The sequence below is a fragment of the Mus caroli genome, unplaced genomic scaffold, assembly GCF_978045245.1.
Source record: "Mus caroli unplaced genomic scaffold, Mus_caroli_1 scaffold_1, whole genome shotgun sequence".
NCBI classification, from domain to species: domain Eukaryota; kingdom Metazoa; phylum Chordata; class Mammalia; order Rodentia; family Muridae; genus Mus; species Mus caroli.
This window is the reverse complement of record NW_028227256.1, coordinates 151361240-151382236: the sequence shown is the minus strand read 5'-3', so window position 1 is coordinate 151382236 and position 20997 is coordinate 151361240. Positions and strand designations below refer to the sequence as shown.

General features: G+C 43.8%; 1 pseudogene; it reads right to left on the bottom strand.

The window, feature by feature from the left end:
• Nucleotides 1-1046: 1046 nt before the first annotated feature.
• On the bottom strand, nucleotides 1047-1971 carry LOC110287606 (transmembrane epididymal protein 1A-like; annotated as a pseudogene).
• Between the last annotated feature and the right edge of the window lie 19026 nt (nucleotides 1972-20997).

The following is a 20997-nucleotide window of genomic DNA, read 5'->3' as shown; positions in this document are numbered from 1 at the left end:
TCTCTTGCTCCTTATTCCACCCAAATTGTTCTCCTAGCTGGTAATATGGTATGACTCTGAGACATGCAAAAGAAATTAGGTAACAATAAATTACACTATGTTATTAACTTGTAAGGGGTTACATTTTAGGTGAGGAAACAAAACCTTCCCAAGAGAAAGACAAGGAAGGATGTGTCTGCCACATGTGACATGGACATAGGAGAGGTGGACCCAGATCAAGGGAGTATGAGAACTTGGAGGAAGCGTCCATTGTGATCATAACAGTATAGGAGAAATTGATGCTAGTATAGAATAGTATACTATTCTATGTAGGACACTATAGAATAATGTAGTAAAAATGTGGCTGACAACAGGTTTGGTTGCTGGGAAAAGACACATATGTAAGGTATAGTGAATTGTATATATAGTGAAATATATATCACCACTACGCACTTCGCTTTAGTCTGATTAGAGGTCAGGAATAAGAAGTATATAGGGGTTCATGAAATTTTGGTTCATGGAAACTTAAAATGAGATCGGAAAGTATTAATTACTTATTCATTTTTGAAGCAATGCTAATCCACCCACATTAGTTTATACACATGTGGGATTCTTGTAATTCCATCCAAATGGAGTAGTGAATTGTACTATATGTCAAGCTGTCTCTGCAGAGCACCTCCACTTTAGTTGGTCAACCCACCACTGTCACATTCCTTGGCTAACTCAGAGCCGCATCAGCATCAGTGCTGGAATCCCTGCAGAACTCTGCCCCTCTTTTCAGAGGTTCCCTGCCATTATCTTTCCATGGTGAGTAGTTCTTGTAGGCCCACTCTTCTCAATACTCCTTGTCCTCTCTCACTCTTCCTGACTAGCATAACCTAGGCTATGACACTTTTCCAGGTCATCCTTTTATGCCCTCAACAGTTATAGGGTCAATGACAGGCATAATGGTTGGGACTAACTGTCATCCTCCAGGGTTGTTACTTTCAGCAAGGAACAAAGGGTATATTACAAGTGCCCAAAGGATCCCACAGGAGGAAGATGGAGGAATGTATATACCCAGGTTTCTAGGCCCTGTCACAGGGAGAGATCTTTGAAAGGAGAGGAGCCTAGTCATCTTTGTCTTGCAGCTCTGCCTCCTGCAGCAGCTTGTAGAAGGTTCCTGAAGAGCTCTCCTGATACAGCGCTTCCTTGGACCCCATCAGTCAGCCTCAAGCTGGGACTGTAACAACGGTGCCAAAAGGAAGAGACTCCATAGATTCCCAACATGCATAAGGCATTGATCATCACATGCCAGCAGAAGAAGGTGGTGACAAACATGATGTCACTGATGTCACCATCCTCCCACAGGAAGCCAGAGACTGGTCTAAAGAGAATGAAGGCTGCCTGAATCAGCCACGAGCCCATCATCAGGAACAGGAAGGTCTCTATCATCTTGAGGTGAAACATCTCAGGAGCCCACAGCTCTGCCGTCAACACCAGCATCAGCAGGAACACCACCAAGATGAGGAGAGAGTGAACCTGCAGCTCCACCCCAGATGATTCTTTAACGTGAGACACCAGCAGCAGGAGCAGCGCGTAGAAGCTCAGCACGGTAGCCCCTCTTTCTAGGAGCACGCACCTCTGCCGTAGCACGTTCTTGCTCATGACGTCTGCACAACCATCGAGGGCGAGGAGGATGAACATGGTGAGGTGCTGCCACTCCTGAGGGTACATAAACCTTGGAGGCATCCCTTTGTTAATCAACACCATCCCACCATCAAGGCAGAAGACCACATAAAATGCTAAGAGGGAGCCAGTCACTATCTTCAGCCAGCCTCCATATGATATTTTCAGCTTGGCACATCTCTTTTTATTCTTAGGAGAGTAGGAAACATACTCAGGAGAGTCACTGACTATCACGGCCTTGGAGACCAGTGTTGCCTGATACAGTCCATAAAAGAAAATGTATAAGCCTGGGTAGAAATGGCCGCCAAACTTTCCATTCCCCATGAAGTTATAGATCTATTTGTATAAAAAGCAAAGAACAAAACGCAAGATTTCTCAGCCCTCCTCTCATGGGCCCATCAAGTTTGTGTGCGCAGAGATAATGCCTACCTATTTTTATCATCTCCTTCTGCCCACCTCTGTCTCCCACAGAACGGAAAGTTCCAGACAGGAGCCCTACACCTTGAGTGAGGGGTGCCTCTTCATTGCGTTCCCTTCTAGTCCATGGTGAATTGACTGCTGCCAAAGGAGGGGGCGTGAATATTTCTGAGAGTGCGCCTGTGGGATTGTGTGCTCTCATTAGCTCTGCCGGAGTCTCTGCTCAGCTCTGACTCTCGTGGCTTGGTTTATCTCGAGCCTGGTTAGTTCTTGGAGCGGGATAGAGGTGCCTGAACATGGAGAGCATCTGGGAAGGACTGGCTAACTCAGTCTGTGTGCATCCCTAAAGACTTCTCATTTATTAGCCCATATACTGAAGGCAAATATTTATAGTTCTTGTTTGACGTGGGCCTTGCTGTGTAGCCAAGACTAGCCTTTAACTCGTGGTCTCCCTGTCTTCATCTCTCCACCTCACACCACCACAGCCAGAAAAGAGTTGGCTTTGTGGTCACATAGGGAAAGCTTCTCCTGCGCTCCTACTTGGTATCTTCCTTCTTTTGCAACAGGAAGCTTGAGGGCCAGCAGCAAAGCTGCTCACCTGCCCTTCAATGTTGCTTAGCTAGAAAACAGATGAACTTACAAAGGCATGCTCCAAGATGAGTTTTGGAGCACTGTGACAGAATGTAAAATGCAGATGCAGATATCTTGAGACGTGTACATCTGGTCAACTCACCTGCTGCCATTCTAATTGAATTAGCACCTCAGCTTTATTCTCTCTTCAGTTATAATTGTTATGCCTCTAATACACACAGCCCTCGGCACTACATGTCAGCCAGCTGCATGTGTGAGATTTCAGCCAAGCCAAGAGTCTTCATACTTTTTGTTTTGCTCTTGAGATAGCCTCAGCCTGGACTCAAACTTTGGATCCCAATGCCTCTACCTCCTAAGTGCTAAGGCAGCAGGTATGCACCACCATGCATATGCATGTGTTTAGATGATAGATAGATAGATAGATAGATAGACAGATGTAGAGTAACCATGCTGTAAAGCAGATCATATAGATATATGTATGTGTGTGTATATATATATATATATATATATATATATATATATGTTACTGTAGTCAAAATAATTAACCTGTTCATCATCTCACATAGCCACATTTGTTCAAAGCTAGACACATTTACACTCAGCAAATTTCAAATGCATGATATAATATTATGTATGTGCTGTGTTGTCCATGCGCTGCTAAAACTTACCCATCCCTCATTTTCGAAAGTCCGAAACTTGACCAACATATCCCTGCTTCTGAACCCTTCCCATTGCCCCTGGTAACTGTCATTTGTTCTCTGCTCTGTAAATCCAATGTTTTAACAGATTCTCCCTGTAAGAGAGATAATGCAGTATTTGCCTTTGTCTCACCTATTTGACTTAACCCAGGCCATTGTGGCTTCATCTACAGTGTTAAAGATGACAGGCTCTCCTTTTTTAGGGCTGAATAAGGTAGCGTTCCATACAGCATCTCTATAAACGAAGCCTTAGCTGCCTAAGGTTTGACTCTATCCGCTCAGATCCAGGAGCACTAGAGCAGACTCCCATAGGGAAGGTGAATCTATTGTATCAGGGATTTCTTTATATCAAGATTTCTTCCCATAGGGAAGGTGAATCTATTGTATCAGGGATTTCTTTATATCAAGATTTCTTTTCTTTCTTAAGAAATGCATTTTTATTGTTTTAAATTGTATGTAGGTATGTGTGTCTTCTGAATGTATGTGCATGTGAGTGGAGGTGTCCACGGAACCCAGAGACATTGGGTCTCCTGGATGGTTGGGAGCCACCTGACATGGATGCTGGGAACCATGGGTGAGTCCTCTAGAAGGGACTGAGCCATCTCTCCAGCCCTTTACTTAAATGTGTTGTGCTGGGAGATGTTCCCACACGCTATGATGCATGTGTGAGACTCAGAGGCTAACTTGCAATCTCCTTCCACCACATCAGATAGGGATGACTGACCTCAGATAGGGTTGGCAGCAAGTGCCTTTAGCTAGTACACTGGTTTGCAACCAGCAGCTCTTGACGCCTTTGGCAAGCCTCCATCTCCAAACATCGACATCGCGGTTTCTAACAGTACCAAAATTACAGTTGGAAGTAGCAACAAAAAATAATTTTATGGATGGGGGTCACCACAGCGGGCATTAAAGGGTCACAGCACTGGGAAGGCCGAGAACCACTGAATTCTAGTAGATCATCTTACAGGCCCCCAGAATTTCTTTTCCTTCACATGCCTTCTGACTACATCTGGCAGTTACATGTATTTTCTCAATGGAGTTCCCTCCAATAGAATGTGAACGCATGTGATCATATCACTGACTGGTCTCACCATGAAGTCCTCCCTCACATTTCATGACACTTTCTTTTTGCTGTATATGGAGTGTCTCATCTTACTTAAATGTTAACTTAAGAGTTAAATGTTGAGCTCAGCAGCATGGTGCATACCCGTACTCCCAGCATCTGGGAGGCATAAGCAGTGGATCTCTATGAGTTCAAGGCCAGCCTGGTGAACAAAGTAAGTTCAAGCTAAACCAGGACTACATAGTCAAGCCCTGTCTATAATACTAATACGACTACTAACAACAGCAACAGCATTACTAGAGTTCTATGCTGTTGAGGATGGGAACACCCTCAGTGGGAATATTTTGGGCTATCAATGATGTGACGGTTAATCTTGATTGTCAATTAAATTGAACTGAGAGATGCCTGGGAAACCAGTGAAGTATATCTGTGGGTTTGTGTGTGGTAAGATTTCTAAGATAGTTTGTGTGTATGCATGTGTGCCTATGTGTGGGTACTCAAGTGTCATGACATACATGTGGAGGTCAGAGGACAATTTACTGGATTCAGTTCTCTCCTCCCACCATGTGGACCCCAGGGATTAAACTCAGATTGTCCGGCTTAGTACATATACTCTTATCTGCTGAGCTATCTCACCACAAATGTGATGACATTTCCAGTGACAATTAGGTCATGAGCACTCTCACTTAATCAATGATTTAGTTCACTGATAGATTTAAAATAGAGGTAGACTTGGGGCTGGAGAGATGGCTCAGCAGTTAAGAGCACTGGCTGCTCTACCAGAGGTCCTGAGTTCAATTCCCAGCAACCACACAGTGGCTCACAACCATCTGTAATGAGATCTGACACCCTCTTCTGGTGTGTCTGAAGACAGCTACAGTGTACTCATATGCATAAATAAATAAATAAATCTTTAAAAAGGAAAAAATAAGCTATAGATAGATGGTTGATAGGAGATAGAACTGGATAGGGTGGGGCCAAGTTGAAGGATGTGGGTCCCTGGGTCTGACCTTTCAGCGGCTGTCTGATCTCTGGTCCCTTACTGTTGTTCCCATTTCCTTCTTGAGGTAGAAAGTGAGCAGCTTTTTTCTACCACCATTCCCATGGAAACATACTCTGCCTTGCCTCTGTCTGGCCAAACTTAAGCAGAAACCTGGGAAAACGTGATCCACAGGAAGTATTTTCTGCTTTAAATGTTTTATCTCATGTTTGTCACAGCAGTGGGGCGTCTGGCAAACACACGGGAATGAAAGGTTTTGTTGGCATCGTTGCACAGTGGAAATTATCACTTTGCTAGAGCAGTTAGCTCACCGAGGCTAGTGCAAAACTGATGCACAATCTTCTAGAAAAATCTGACAAGTGCACAAGCAGAAATGTGATGGAAAGAAAAGCAGCTGCCGTCTTAGCCTTTTGTTGAAGGAATCCCGCTTTAGGAAGGTGGGGCTCTGAAATAAAAAAATAAACAAATGACTAGAAATTAAAAGATTGGGCTCCAATTTCTCCTAAATATCAAATTGCATCTTTTTTCTTATCGTTTTAAAGATTCTGTTTCTTTACCATAGAAGGGTAAGCGTTTTGGTACCTGTGTTCTCTAATGAGAAAGAGTGATTGTGTTTTGTTTTATTTTGTTTTATAACAGGATCTCACTGTTCTGGCTAACCTAGAATTCACTGGGTAGACCAGGCTGCCACCACCTTCCAACTCACACACATTTACCTGCCTTTTCTTCTGAGTGCTGGGGTTAAAGGTGTATACCGCTCGCCTAGCTAAGTCAGTATTAAGTATCTTTAAGAAAAACAATATGGGGGGTGGGAGTAGGGGTGGGGGTGGGAGGGACATCCTCTTGGAGACAGGGGAGAGGAGGAATGGGATGAAGAACTGTGGGAGGGGAGACCAGGAGGGGGATAACGACTGAACTATAAAAAAAATAAAAGTAATAAAAATTTTTAAAAAAGAAAAACACTATGGAGAGAGAATGAAACAGAGTGTTTATCACTACTTGCAAGTTTTCTTTTTTTAGCCAATGAAAAGATGGTTAGAAAACCTCATGATTGTAATAGCCAAAAAAAAGTGTGTATGTGTGTGTGTGTGTGTGTGTGTGCACCTCCAGACAGAAGTACAAGGCGTATGATGACAAAGCACCAGAGAGGAGAGTTCCCTGGTAGTCAGTCTTGTTGGTTGCTGCCTTTGCTCTGGGAAATCCTGAGCTGCCCCGGGTAAAAGTGGCCACCTCTGCAGCTCCACTGTTTCCCATGAGCAGACATGCTTCAGAGCATCCCAGCTCTACCCGGTTCCCACTGTAACACCAGGAATTGTAGTGTTTTCCTGTTAGCAACGGCACTTCTTGTGCCTCAGGGCTGTAGGTCTGGGGAGAGGGTAAATGTGAGCGAACATGTAGATAATCATCCATCTCTTGACCACCACTTTCATCTCTCAACTTCCTGGAACCTGGGGTGGGGTGTCAGCAGCTGGAGGAGGAGAACAAAACATTCAGCAGGGCACCAGAAGTTCAAGGTTGAGAGCGGCACGTCTGCAGGACAAGTAACCCCACAGAACGTTCCCTTGGTGAAACTTAGTTCTGCACGTTGGCTTCACATCAAGGCTGTGTGCTGTTCATTCAAACATGAGCATCCTGGTCTTAGGACTTTGAAGATAGGAATCGCTCATCCCAAACCAGACACTACCCACGGAACCCGAGCAGGAAGCCAGACATGGTGAATCATTAGCAGACTGGCCAGACACCACAGAAGTCCACGAGGTTCTCCACTCCAGTCAGACCTGCCTCCCTCATCTGAGATCCCCTGTATTTCTGAATACCCCGGGCATAGTCAGTGCCACTCGTCTGATTCCATTAGGTGATAAAATGGGGAGGGAGGTCCTCAGAATTCATTTCAAATGAGTTTATTAACTGCAATGACACACTCCTGTCCTCCCAGAGCCTAAAGAGTGTTTCACTAGCCTGAGTTATTAACGAGAGAAGACACAGGTTAGGGTCGTTGCCAGCAGCAGCCGGGCTATGGTGGCGCACACCTTTAATCACAGCACTCGGGAGGTAGAGGCAGGCAGATCTGAGAGTTTGAGGCCAGTCTGGAATACAGACATACAGAGTGAATTCAGGGACAGCCAGGACTACATAGAGAAACCCTATCTAAGGGGCGGGGTGGGGTGGGGTGGGGTGGGGTGGGGTGGGGTGGGGTAGGGGAGTGAGAATGGTTGCTAGAAGTGCATACAAAACCTGGGAGAGGTTGTGATGTTGCAATGTCATTTCAGAATCATCTTTTAGTCTGGCTGTCTTTGGTGGCTTGGGTTGCCATCATTAGCACCAACATCTCCATCAGTGTTTGGAAGTCATTTCATTTCATTGGGAAATTGTTGCACTGAGAAGAAAACTGGCTGTGTGACCAAGGTGTACTTAGGGACCCACAGGTGTTGGTTATCTTACTTACCATTCTAGAACCCTCTCCATCCTGCCTACTTCTGTACCTCAAGAGTCACTGTTTATGGGCAGCTGTGACAACCTTCACTCTATGTTTCTGCTTGGGTTTGCTAATGAAGACCAATGGGCAGAACTCTGATGAAATACAGTCTTTCCCTGGAGCCCCTCCTTACTGGTTCATGGTAGTCTGTCTGTCTCATGGACAGAAGGCTATAGCTCCAGCAGGAGGCCAGCTCCCATAGCTCAGGCTACCCACTTTCCTGACATCAGATAGATGTGGTTAATTGATGGACCACAATGGTGACCCTCATCACCATTGCTAACCCTTGAGTGCTTTGAGCATCCAGGCCAGCATGCCTTAAATGGTTCTCTACTTAACATATTTAATACTATTGCCTCATCGATGCATGGAATTCTGGACCAGTGGATGATAATACACATCAAGAGTGGCTTCAGGAGTGATCCTCAAGATGAAATTTCTAGAACAAGGTTCCTTGTCTTAGTCAGACTTACTAGTGCTGTGATGAAACACCATGACCAGTTTGGGGAGGAAAGGCTTTATTCAGTTTATGCTTCCACACCACAGCACCATCATCGAAGGAAATCAGGGCAGAACAAACAGGACAGGGACCTGGAGGCAGGAGTTGACACAGAAGCCACAGAGAAGTGCTACTTACTGGCTTGCTCCCCACAGCTTGCTCGGACTGTTTTATAGAACCCAGGATCACCAGCATAGGGATAGCACCACCCACAGTGGACTGGGCCCTCCCCCAGGAATCACTAATTGAGAAAATGCCCTACAGCCAGATCCTACAGAGGCATTTCCTCAATTAAGGCTCTCTCCTCTCTGATGACTCCAGCTTGTCTCAAGTTGCCATAAAACTAGCCACTATAATTCCTCCTGTATTGGAGAAATGCGAGTCTAATCTCCTTCTCAGGAAGAGTGAGACTTTTAACTTGGAGCACATAGTGACATCACAGTTCTTCCCAGAATGCAATGCTTGGTTGAATTGTAAACGAGAGGACTGGGGTGGGGAGAGGAAATGACTCTGGCAATTTGATGATACAGTAACAGAAGTGATGAGGGACTTCTCATCACCATTGTTGGATCGGCTTCTGGTGTTCAACAGTTGTGTTTTCCAATATGGGTAGACACTAGCTGCGACTATTTACATTAAAAGTAATTAACTAAAATCAAATAAAATGTGTGGGGGCGGGGGGTGAAATAGAACAAGGTGTAGTAATACTTATATACAAATGTGTCACGATGAAACCCATTACTTTGTATGCTAACCTAAAACAGATATTTAGAGCTGGTGAGATGACCCAGTGGATAAATCACTGGCTATACAAACATGATAGCTGGAGTTCAGTCCCTGGGATCCATGGAGAAAGGCAAGAAGTAACTCCTGAAAGCTTCCCTCTGACTTCCACATTCAAATAATTGAAAATTACATTAATTTAAATGTGAGGCAAATATATAAAATTCAGTTACTGTAGTGCCAATCAAATGTTCGTGTGAACATCATGTTATAGCACAGCCTAGACACGGAACATCTTTATGATGGCAGAGAGTTACACTGGAAAATGCAAACCAAGACAGTGCACAGGGCCAGGAGACAACAAGAAAGCCTTAAACATACAACTCAGAAGATGAGCAGAAGGTGAAAATAAGCGTATGCTGCTCTCAAAGGAATGGCTCACTCCTTGTAGGGCAGATAAGGTAAAGAACTATGGCATGCTATGTGGGGTGAACACAGCAGATTCAGGTACACGCTCCACTCTGCCAGTCTCTACTGGCAAGTCCAGGGTGCTCTGGTGGGAGGAGAAGAAGGATCCTGAGATGCTCAGAACTCCCTAATTCCTCCAGACCCTCTCTTTCTGATTGAGAACACTCCCCCGCCAGAGAGAGAAAGCCTTCCACCAGCTACATCCCAGCAGCTGCAGATGGGAGAGTGACTCACACAGGAATACAGCCCAGAAGCAGGAGCCTCTGACAACCCCCAGTGACAATGGGTTCCAGCAAGGCCCAGAAGACAATGGTCTGCAGTGGGATAGGAAATCAATACACCAAAGGAATGATAAGATCTCCTTGGCCAGTGTCGGCCAGTGTGGCCAGCGTCCATGTGAATGACTTCTATGGATGCTTGACCGTGTGTCCTGATGGGGCCACATTTATCAACATGAGGTTGATTTTCAGAAACTCTGGACTTAATATGCTTAGACATCTAAGAGGGGTGTAAGTCATCCATCGAGTGGGCTAGTTAAAAACTACCTGTCTATACTTAGCGAAAGCAGCACGTCAGCTGCCTGAGTAGTTCTTGTCAGAGAAGTTTTCTGCCGTTATGGGAATTGTTTTAATATCTACACTGTTCCAAACCTTATAGTGATTATTGAACAAGTAAACAGGGGCCAGTCCAACTAAGGGATTGAGTTTGACATTTCTTTTCATTGTAATGATACTTGATACTTGTGTCCAGCAGCTCTGTGCTGGATAGTGACACTGTTTAAGAGAATGGACTTATGTGAAATGGACCTATGTGCTCTGTCACCCCTCACCCCAATCCTAGGGACTTACGGAACTGTTTCTCCTGACTCCACTCCGGTTTCACCAGACAGGTTAGTTTTTGCTGTTGTTTTTATTTTAATTTATTATAAAGAACTTGGCAACAAAAAAATAATACCACATAGCAAAATAAACCAGACCAAAAGTATGTGCATTTCTATGAATTTCTGTACAGTTAGGATAGCTATCAAACTATCTAGAAGAAATTCCTTTTTAAAATTACTCTATAATTTTATAGTGTCTGTCTCTGTGTGACTCTGTGTGTCTCTGTGTGTCTGTCTCTGTGTGTGTCATGCTAACGAGCACATAGAGAGGTCAGAGGACAACTTGTGGGAGTTGGTTCTCTCCTTCCACCGCGTGAGTCCTGGGGCTCAAACTCAGATGGTCACACTCAGCAGCAAGCACCCTTACCCACTGAGGCATCTCACTGGTCCTACGGGAATATCTTTCAGTTTAAAAATAAATTGCAGTATCTCTTTTTTATGTTCTTTTTATACTGGTGTTATTTCTTCTTTTTTTGAAATATATATATATATTGCTTTTCATGATATCTGTACCTTGAGCAATATAAAAATCATCTGTGCTCATATTGGCTTTTACCTGATATATTTAAGTCTGGGAGAGTATGTTCTGCTCTTTGATAATGACTCTGTGTTATTCCCTTCTCTTTCTATTTTTATCCTTTTTTATTTTGTGCATAAATATGCTAATATTCATACTTTATGTGTTCCATTGTTTTAAGCATATGTCTCAATATTATATAGTTGGACCTAGAATTTTTTTGACCCTGTTCTAAACAACTGTGCTATGTTGACAGGAGAATTTAAGAAACTGAAAGTTATTATGATTACTGGAGCACGTGGATTTACTGATGAATTTTAAACCCCAGTTCTTCCTTTAAAAACTGTTCCACAAGGTATGACATCATAGTTCACAACTTTAATCTCAGCTCTGGCAAGACAGAGACAGGCCAACTCTGAGTTTGAGGCCAGCCTTATCTTATCCAATTTACATAACTATTCCAGGACAGCCAGAGTTACATAGTGAGATTCCTATCCCCCCCACACAAAAAAATCAAGAGAGAGAGAGAGAGAGCGCTAAGTTTAGACTAGTTACATGTATTGCATTTTAGGAGTTATTTATTGGATGTTCATTGATATTTTGCCTGAATGGATGTCTGTGGGAGGGTGCCAGATCCTCAGGAACTGGAATTAAAGACAGTTGTGAGCCACCATGTGGGTGCTGGGAATTGAACTTGGGTCCTCTGGAAGAGCAGTCAGTGCTCTTAACCACTGAGCCATCTCTCCAGCCTCATGTACTATATCTTTATGCTCACCATGTTCCCTCATCTGTGTAAAACTTTGTTGCTCAAGATTATATGACATGTCGTGTAGGTAGAGATATGCTTAATTTTTCAGAACACCCATCATTTATGTGATGATCTCTATTATTTTTTTCCTCAAATAGCTGCAGTTTTTAGGGACTTCAGAAATGGTTCAGCAGACATAAGCACTTGATATGCAAATATGAGTTCAAGTATCCAGCAGCCCTGTGATAAAGCAAGGACATCTGGAATTAGGGGAGGGATTTCTGGGACTGGCTTCAATGGCTTCAATGAGAGAACCTGTCTCAAGGAATAAGTTAGAGGGTTATAGAGCAGGACACCCAATATCCTCCTCCTCCTCTCCCCTCCAAATTTAAAAAGATTTTAAACAATGGAATTAAATAAAAAGTTATGCCTTACTGTCACCTAAATTGAAGTAACAGCATAAAGTATGGCCATTACTGGCTAGTGTTTCTTTCTGTCACTAAGACTGAAATTTTAGACACCCTAAGAAGCAATGGAGTGAGATGGTGAATTAGTGTACTCTGAGAGTCTGTCTACCTGTATGCTAGAATCTCACTTTTATCACAGAAACTCTGTAAGAAACAAAACAAAACAAAAGAAAATAAAACAAAAAAACAAAACACAAAACAAAACCAGCAAAACCCTTGGCAGATAGCAAGAGCTTCAGAAGTGGTGGCCTGGAGCATATTATCATAAGCCGAGGAGGTGAGCCATGACCATTTCACACAAACTCCCCAAGAAGGACAGCTTTGGGACTCCTTGAAAACTGATAGTGTCTCCGTGAAGACATGAGTACATCTTGTGTCCTTAGCATCCCCATCTTGAAGTCATTGAAGATGGAGCCTGTGACCTGGGGCCTGAGATTCAACCAGGGGCTAAATTGCATGGCCTTGTGCTTGCTACTTTTTTTCTTTTGTTTAGTTTAATTTTTACTTACTCACATTACATCCCAGTCACTCCCTCCCACAGTCCTTCCCCATCCTCCTCTCCCCTTCTCCTATGAGCAGGTTGGGAACCCCCCCCTCAGTATTCCCTCTACACACACTCTGGCACTTCAAGTCTCTTCGAGGCTAGGCGCTTCCTCTCCCTCTGAGGCCAGACAAAGCAGCCTAGCTAGAAGAACATATCCCACGTACAGGTCACAGCTTTCAGGATAGCCCCTGTCCCAGTTGTTCAGGACCCACGTGAAGGCCAAGCTGCACATCTGCTGCATATGTGCGGGGAGGCCTAGGTCCAGCCTGTGTATGCTGCTTGCAACTTTTGCCCTATTTTTACCTGTTTTGTCTGAGGTTGCTGAATTAGGAAGACCTGGCCTTAATGAAATATTCATTCTTGGATCCTTTCATGTCCCAAATTAACTTTAATGAGCAAACAAAGAAAGATCAAGAGGACCGCGGCTGGGACTTGGGGGACCTTTGAAGCAGAAGCCAGGCTGGGGTAGATGCCCTCTGGCGATTGGCCAGCGTTTGCTTTTGATGACAGCAAACCCTCAGATCTCATCCACCTGAGCTGCAAACAGGGGGCTGTGGTACCAGGAGACCAGGATCTCATCTTTTGCAATGCCTCTGTGTGCCGCACTCAGCAAACAGGGGTCAGACATCTGCTGCGAGCAAGAAACTTGATCTAATAGGACGTCAGAGGGGCACCACCTTTTAGGAAAACATCCAAGCTATGTGGCAGGTGAAATATGCATTAGAAGCACTGCCTCAGAAATCCAGAGAATGTTCTGTGAACAAGAGTGATACCTTCCCTGATTTCTTCTCTTTGCCTTTTGGTGTGTGTGTGTGTGTGTGTGTGTGTGTGTGTGTGTGTGTGTGTGTGTGAGCTATCCCTGGTCTTGCTTCTTGGCTCAGGTTGGCCGAAAGATCCTTATCTTCCTCCTTCCAAGTACTAAGAGTATGAATGTGTGCCATCACACCTGATTTTATGTGTAGTTTTAGAATATTTTTGGTGTAGTCATAAATATCTATGGTATAAGTATCTGTGATGTATCTACACAAGTACAGAGATATCATCTCTCCTAACCCACCATTCCCTTTCATTCCTTTGAGATAGGGTCTCTCCCTGGAGTTGGCTGACAGGTAACAAACCCCAGCTGGTCATGGTGGTGCACATATGTACTCAGAAGGTACTCCAGGTACTCAGAAAGCAGAGGCAGGAGGATTTCTGATTTGAAGCCAGCCCGGTCTAAAGAGAGAGTTTCAGGATAGTGGGGGCTACATAGAGAAACTCTGTCTTGAAGACAGACATACAGACAAACAGACAGTCAGTTAGATAGAGTAAAACAAAACTGACGCTTCTGAGCAGCAAAGGAGATAATCACCCGATAAGAGACTCCACACTGTCCAGAGAGGAGAGAACCCACTCCCTCAAGGAGCCCTCTGACCTCCACATGGACATAATCCACATATGCACAAATAAAGAAAATGTGGTAACAAGAAGCAAAATGACAACACTGGTAGGAAAAATGGATAGAACTGGAAATTACTATATTAAGTAAAATAAGTTGGACACAGGATGACAAACATTCTTTGACAGGTGAAGCTTCTATTTGCATTTATATATAAATGTATTAAATGTAATTTTATTTCAAACTAATCATATAAATTTAATTATTAATATAATAACTTATATTGCTATATAATATATACATGTGTGTGTGTTAAAAATGAACTTAACAGGCTCTACCGGGAATTGCCTCTCACCATTTTGATGGTAGCATTCTCCCTGGGAACTCTTTGAAAGCCGTAAGGTACATTTTCAGTTTCATGATGATTGGAAATGCTACTGCTGTTATATGAACATGGGCCAATGGGCCAGAGATACTGGACGTTCCATAATGCATGAGACAGTATCAGGCAATAGGAATATTTCAGGTACCACACAAGTTTTGAATGTCCTGTCAGGCAGTTGTCTAAATGAAAAGCAGAGGAAGAGATACAATGCTAAATAGCAATGGCAGTTGTTTGACTCAGACATTCACTAATCCACATGCACAAAATCTACAAGTTACAGGCAGTTGTAAGCTGCCCAACATGAGTGCTGAGAGTTGAACTCAGGTCCTTTGCAAAAGCAGCAAGCACTCTTAACCACGGAGCCATCTCTGGATACACACTGCCCAGTCCTTCTCATTTTAAATTTCATGCCCCACCCCGACCACTCCCCTGTACACAGCGCACACTGGGGGCAGTGCACTTGGATCCTTCTGTAGGAGCACGGTCCACAAAAGCACACGGCATCTTGATGGTGCTTTTGTAAACATCTTTGTCTTCCGTTTTCATGGTGCCCTAGTGACTAAGAAGAATTAGCACTCATTTTAAATAGATGGTGAGGGCTGGAAAGATGGCTCAGCAGTTAACTGACTGCTCTTCCAGAGGTCAAGAGTTCAATTCCCAGCAACCATCTGTAATGGGATCTGATGCCCTCTTCTGGTGTGTCTGAAGATTGCTACAGCTTACATGCATACAATAAATAAATAAATCTTTAAATAGATGGCAACCATCAAATTCAGGTCACCTGTGCTGCTTTCCAGGCTTACATAGTGAGAAACAATTGGGAATTAAATCTTGTGGTCCACCCACACTATCAGCGTGTTAGAGAAGGCACAGGGCAGCCTTAGACGAAAGATGGGGTACACACAGAAAGGAAGAATGAAAAGGTGCCCTAAATTTGTACTTGTACACTTGGAATTAGATATTAAATAGTAGGTTATTTTAGAGAGGAAAAATGTTTTTGTATTCTGATAGGTCATTCATAGGAAAGTATCCAGAATATAGAGAATGTCCATAAAGAATAGAAGTCACCCTTACAAGCGTCAATGTCCTTAAGTTGTAAGTACGAAACTTGTGCAGATGACCACATGACTTACAACCGGTCCAGTCCCTCTTTAGACACAGTGATAACCAGTTTACTCAACTGATTCATTTATAAGATTGTGGAAGATTTTAAGATGCATATAATTGAAGAATAAAACTGAAATTGGTCTCAGGAAGAGTTAGACAGTATACTAACAAAAGAATAAACTGACTTAAGCAGAACAAAATCTAAATGATCGTAAAAGTTTGGGACCTCGTGTAGATAATTGCAAAGCTCCTGCCCCTTCCCATCCTGCTTCCCTTACTGCTGGTTTCCAGTGTCCATTTCATATAATATAACAGGACAAGTAAGTGGGACAGAAGAAACAAATTAAACTAGAACCAGCATACCTTATTAAAGATGCCAGAGAAGGGCTATAGCACAGGGAAGCACAAGGACTGGAGAGATGGCTTGGCAGGAAGAGAACTTGCTGCTCTTTGAGATGACCAGGGTTGGGTCCCAGCACCCACATCAGGTGCCATGCAATTGTCTGTAATTCCAAGTCCAGGGAAGCTGGTGCCCTCTTCCAGCCTCCATGGGAGAGCACCTACCTACATGGATATGGTGTACAGACATATATTTAAGACACAAACATGTAAAATTAAACAAGTCTTTTAAAAATAGTGGCAAAGATGTCCAAATACACTTTTAGCAATGCTCACCTTGAAACAATTAAAAATTGAGGAGAGAAAAAAAAAGCGAGACCTTTATCCTTTGTCTGCCTCTCTTCTAGTCTTCTGAGCAATCTGGTGGCAGTTGAGTTGGTTTTATGATCCCTGAGAAGCATGGACCTGTACATTTGTATTCTCAGAGGACTGGCAGTAAGGTCAACTCTCAAAGTCACAGTACATCATTTTCTATGTTGATAAAAGTGGAATGCACTCAAGGCTTTGAAGTAACAGGAGCACGCGCGCGCACACACACACACCTTTCCCTTGTGTGAGAAATCACGTTAGCAGATTAGCTCCTGGTCGAAGTGATGTCAATAAGAAAGAGGAGGTCACTAACAGATTACAGGGTTCAACTGATACAGTTAGGCTGCCTCTAACAGTGCTTCATGTAGCTTGGACATCCTGTTCTTCATTTCCTTCATCTCTCCCAAGAGAGGAGGTGCAGAACTCCCTTTTAGGTAACCTGGGACTCAGTTGCTATGCATCGATTCTCTGTGACCCCCTGAGTACTGAAGGTCAATGATGGACATGGAGTAGGAACCTCAGCCCCCAGAAGAGCCCCCAGCTCTTCCCAGGCTTTCAATTACCCACAGACCCTGCCCTGAGAAGGAGAAGAGGCCCGTACAAATGTGAAACCTACCCTACCCAAACACCTCCATTCTCCCTAGAAAACCAGAACCTCTCTAAGTCCCATTCCAAGGACCTATGCTGATCAATCTAACCTGCCACCTCCCACTTCCTTCAAGAAAAGACACACTGGACCGAAAAAAATAAGATGGTGGGCAAATTTGTTTTTTAGTTGTAATCAAAAGAAAACCCCAATTTTAATATTTAAAATATTAAATACTACAGATAACTAGATATCAATCTTCTGGGTCAATTCTGGGGCAAACCAGGAGGGAATGGACCCACCTGTGGATATTTAGTGCAGGTGAAATATGCATTAGAAGCACTGCCTCAGATGATGACTCTGCCCAGGATGATGACTCTGAACTTCCCATCCTCCTGCCTCCACCTCCACACTTCTGGAATTATAGGTGTGCATCACTGTGCTGAATTGTGTGTGTGTGTGTTTGTGTGTGTGTGTGTGTGTGTGTGTGTGTGATGACAGGACAAAGGATAAAGGTCTCTTTTTTCTCCTCAATTTTTAATTGTTTCAAGGTGAGCATTGCTAAAAGTGTATTTGGACATCTTTGCCACTATTTTTAAAAGACTTGTTTAATTTTACATGTTTGTGTCTTAAATGTATGTCTGTACACCATATCCATGTAGGTAGGTGCTCTCCCATGGAGGCTGGAAGAGGGCACCAGTGCTAATGGGTAGGAGGTCCAGTCTTAGTGAATGGGAACATGATTCCTATATAAAAACTGGGTTTGGAAGCTTTGAAGCAAGGACCTGCCAGGACGAGAAAGAATAAACAAACCCACATGTTCACAAAAGACAAGGAAGCTGTTCTTGCCAAGTTCAAGGTAGAAAATGAAACAAGGGGCTTTGGATATAGCTCGGTTGGTGTTTTGCTTACCCAGCATGCAAGCCGCCCTGGGTTCCATCCCCAGCATCACACACACACACACACACACACACACACACACACACACACAATTCAGCACAGTGATGCACACCTATAATTCCAGAAGTGTGGAGGTGGGCAATGGTGGCACCTGTCTTTAATCCCAGCACTCAGACTGCAGAGGAAGATGGATCTCTGAGTCTGAGGCAGCCTGGTCTACATAGTGAGTTCCATGACAGCCAGGGCTACACAGAGAAACCCTGTCTTGAAACACAAAAATAAAAAGAGAACAAACAACAACACAAAGTTTCCAAGCCAGTGAAAATTTTATAGCCCAAATCATCCAAAGTGCGTTAACTCATAGATTTGTGTGAAACAAATGAAATATTTTCTATAGAGTGTTTAGCTTTGTGAAATGTTAAAACTGTTAATTATACACTTTATTGTGGAATTTCCCATTATTTCTTTACTAGTAAATATCAGACTCTCCCCCCCAAAAAACATACACATTAGAACACTTGGCCAGAACATACTGCTTCCAAACAATACTATAGTAGTTTTATTTCTAATATTTATGAAGAAAAGTGATATATTTGCTCACTAGATGGCTAATAACCAACATATCATTAGCCAATAAACAACAACATCTCATCAGTCAACAGACTTTCCCCCAGAGGTACCCACGTGGACTCCTCAGTGCAAGCACTGCCCGAGTGATCTCGGTGGAGACCATGTCTCTGAAAAGAATATTTTAATTTTGATACTTGTAAGTGAATTAGGGAATGCAGAGGGAATGCACACACTTTGAAAAGGAGAAAAATGGAAGACCTTCCCAAAATTACCCAGATGATACCAGAACTCTATCTAGTCTACCCGGGTCGGAAGGGGCACACGACCTTGAGGCCAGGCAAGCGCTCCCTTTCATGTCTTTTAATTACTTTTCTTCTTTCCCTAGAGCCAGCTTCCCTTATGATCTCACGGGAGGAAATCTCCTTCCCATAGGCTGTTTGGGCTGCCTGGAATCCACGTGGATCCTGAACCCACATCTTACCACATCTTCAGAGTTGCTGCCAGGGACCAGATGGCCTGGCATGAGATCTGAGACTCCGTACCCTTTGCTGATTGCAAACATTAGCCCCTTCTCCCTGAGGGGTCACTGAGGGTGAGGAGCTGGGAGACTTTTCCTCATCCACGCACTAATCAGCAACTCGTGAGGAAGTCAGGTGACAAGGACCCAGAGGGACTCATCACACAGGCCAGTGCCAAGGACATACAGGACTTACCTATTGGGCCATCTATGCCAGAGAGGAATTTGGGAACTCTTGAAATTTTTTGTCCTATTCTGCCAATGTGATCTCTTGCCCCTGCACCCTCCCTCAACAACCCTTTCCACCAGAAATCTCCTACACTTCCTTGCTTCCCTACCAGATGCCCATCTATCCAACTCTATTTCAAAGCAAATGTCAACTGCTTTCTAAGGTTTATCCTGACTCCTCCCTTCAGAAATAACCACACTTGTGTGTTCTGACTACACCACCACTATAAAATTTAAATAAAGACTTTTCAAATTTATTATGCACCTGAGTCAACCAGAGAACTTGGTCAAATGCAAGTTTAGGCGATTCTACCTACCCTTCTTGGGGTAGGGTCCCTGCCCCCAGTTCATTTTGATTGGTAAATAAAGTTGCCGGCAGCCAATGGTTGGACGGGAGACAGAGGCGGGACTTATAGGATTCCCAGGCAAGGAATGGAGGAGACAGAACCACCATGACCAGAAACGAGTAAGGATCAGGCCTGAGGATCTTAATCATGTATGAGCCAGGGAAGAACAGCCCCAGGTGCTCCTTGGTTGGTTCTAGGGCAACAAAGATGGAAAATAAATTTTAGTAAGTAATAACTCAGGAATATTGAAGGGGAGGTGTTAGCCAAGTGGAGCTTAAGAAATGACGCAGCCATTGAGCCACACACACACACACTCACACGCAGGAACCAGGAATATTGGGGTGGATATCAGGGAATGCGCGCCACCAACAATGCCTCCACGCATTGCCCTATTGGGAACTGTAACAGTAGGGATACCTGAAATAGCCCCACACTGCCTTGGAACATAGATCAGTGGATGGCCCCATGGAAGAACAGCTTGACAAATTGTCTCTTCTGCAAAAAGAGCTCACTTCTGTGGAACAGAATTTTTCTCCTGAATAAAGCATTTGTGCTTAGGCAGCACTAGGGGAAGTCAGGCAGACTGTCAACTTTTATTTATTTATTTATTTATTTATTAGGTATTTTCTTCATTTACATTTCCAATGATATCCCAAAAATCCCCCATACCCTCCCCCCAACTCCCCTACCCACCCTCTCCCACTTCTTGGCCCTGGCATTCCCCCTGTATTGGGGCATATAAAGTTGGCAAGACCAAGGGGCCTCTCTTTCCAGTGATATGGCTGACTAGGCCATCTTCTGCTACGAATGCAGCTAGAGACACGAGCTCTAGGGGGGGAGGGGGGAGGGTACTGGTTAGTTCATATTGTTGTTCCACCTATAGGACTGCAGACCCCTTCAGCTCTTGGGTACTTTCTCTAGCTCTTCCATTGGGGGCCCTGTGATCCATCCAATAGCTGACTGTGAGCATCTACTTCTGTGTTTGCTAGGCCCCGGCATTGTCTCACAAGAGACAGCTATATCAGGGTCCTTTCAGCAAATCTTGCTAGTGTATGCAATGGTGTCATCGTTTGGAGGCTGATGACACATGCTCCACTATGTTCATAGCAGCCTTATTTATAATAGCCAGAAGCTGGAAAGAACCCAGATGTCCCTCAACAGAGGAATGGATACAGAATATGTGGTACATTTACACAATGGAGTACTACTCAGCTATTAAAAAGAATGAATTTATGAAATTCCTAGGCAAATGGATGGACCTGGAGGGCATCATCCTGAGTGAGGTAACCAGTAACACAAAATCACAAAGGAACTCACACAATATGTACTCACTGATAAGTGGATATTAGCCCAGAAACTTAGAATACCCAAGATACAATTTGCAAAACACATGAAACTCAAGAAGAACGAAGACCAAAGTGTGGACACTTTGCCCCTTCTTAGAATTGGGAACAAAACACCCATGGAAGGAGTTACAGAGACAAAGTTTGGAGCTGAGACAAAAGGATGGACCATCTAGAGATTGGCGTCTTT